The following is a 1,638-nucleotide window of genomic DNA, read 5'->3' as shown; positions in this document are numbered from 1 at the left end:
ATCGCTTGCTGACAATAGCAATATTACATGAATACTTAGCAAACAGTTTCAACCATTAGGTAACAACTTAAGAAAACATTTACCATAAGGTCCAATGCCTTCTATAAATTTTAAGAATCATGTATTTGAAAACACCTCTTAAATATCTAACATGGTGTAGTTTGTTTAACCAGTAAACTTAAGCACAACCATATAAAATGTTTTTAGTTTCTTTCTACCAACAAGTATAAAACATATGATGCAGAGATTCAGGTCACACAAATTAAAATGTATCTTTGATTAATTTTAGCAGCTTAAATTTATGGACAATCTTATCTATAAGCCAATTAAAATAAAATTCTTAATAAAATTTTTCCATGTGAACATACAATATGTACACACATATAACATAACATAATAGACCAATATAAAAATATGGAACGCTTCACCAATTTGCCTGTCATCCTTGCGCAGGGGCCATGCTAATCTTCTCTGTATCGTTCCAGTTTTAGTATATGTGCTGCCGAAGTGAGCACTTGTAGATGCAATTCTAAGAGCGTAACAATATTCCCACCTCCTTCCTTTCCTGCCTCCAGCTCTTTCCCTCCCAGCCTCCTTCCTTCTCCCCCTTTTTTTTTTAGCTTTTGAGATAACATATTTTAACTGTACATTCCAGTAAAAAGGCTTAATACTTCACCAAATAAGAAGTTTAAAAAGTAAAGAGCAAAAAGACCCTAGTTTAGTGGGAATGTAAGCAATGGCTAAAAACAATAATTGAATGGAAAAGTGGCCATTTCACCCATATCCAGTAAATTTTAAGGTAATCACATGTTAAAACTATAGTAGTATAACATTCTTAACCATTGGTTTGACAAAGATATAAAACAAAGTTTTACAAAACTATATTTATAGCAATAGTCATACACAGACATTTCTTTTTATTTGTTTTTTAAATTTTGGTTCCCACATATAAGGGAGAACATGTGGTATTTGTCTTTCTGGGTCTGGCTTATTTTACCCAACATGATGTCCTCCAGTTGTGTCCATTTTGCTGCAAATGATAGGATTTCATTCTTTATTATAGCAGAATAATATTCCATTGTGTATATAAACATCAGATTTTCTTTATTCATTCTTCTGATGGTGTACACTTTGGTTGATTCCAAATTTGGCCATTGTGAACAGTGCTGCAGGTAGTGCTGCAGGTAGTGGTAGTGCAGGTATCTCTTTGATATAGTGTGTTCAAGTTTTTGGGTATGAACCCAGTAGTGGGCTTACTAGATGGTATGGCAAGTCTATTTCTAGTTTTTAAAGAGATCGCCACACTGTTTTCCACTGTGGCTGCAATAATTTACATTCCCACCAACAGTGTAGAAGTGTTCCTTTTATCCATGTCCTCACCAGCATTTGTTACTCTATGTGTTTTGGGTTATCGCCATTCTGAGAGGGTTGAGTTGATATCTCATTATGGATTTGATTTGCATTTCCCCGATGGCTAGTGATGTTGAGTGTTTTTTCATATATTTGTTGGCCATTTATAATTCTTTTGAGAACTGTCTATTGTAGTCCTTTGCCCATTTCTCAACTGGATTGGTTGTGCTTTTGTTGTTGAGTTTTTCAAGTTGCTGATATGTTTGAAATATTAATCTTTTGCCAGAT

At 34.0% G+C, this 1,638-nt stretch overlaps 1 non-coding gene across 1 annotated transcript; it reads right to left on the bottom strand.

The window, feature by feature from the left end:
• Positions 1-408: 408 nt before the first annotated feature.
• LOC133762618 (U6 spliceosomal RNA) lies at positions 409-515 on the bottom strand. Its single transcript, XR_009866292.1, has one exon. It is a non-coding gene; the product is annotated as a U6 spliceosomal RNA (small nuclear RNA).
• Positions 516-1,638: the final 1,123 nt, after the last annotated feature.

This window comes from Lepus europaeus, chromosome 6, assembly GCF_033115175.1.
Source record: "Lepus europaeus isolate LE1 chromosome 6, mLepTim1.pri, whole genome shotgun sequence".
NCBI lineage: Eukaryota > Metazoa > Chordata > Mammalia > Lagomorpha > Leporidae > Lepus > Lepus europaeus.
Note: the sequence above shows the minus strand (reverse complement) of the source record. Positions and strands in the feature narration are given on the sequence as shown.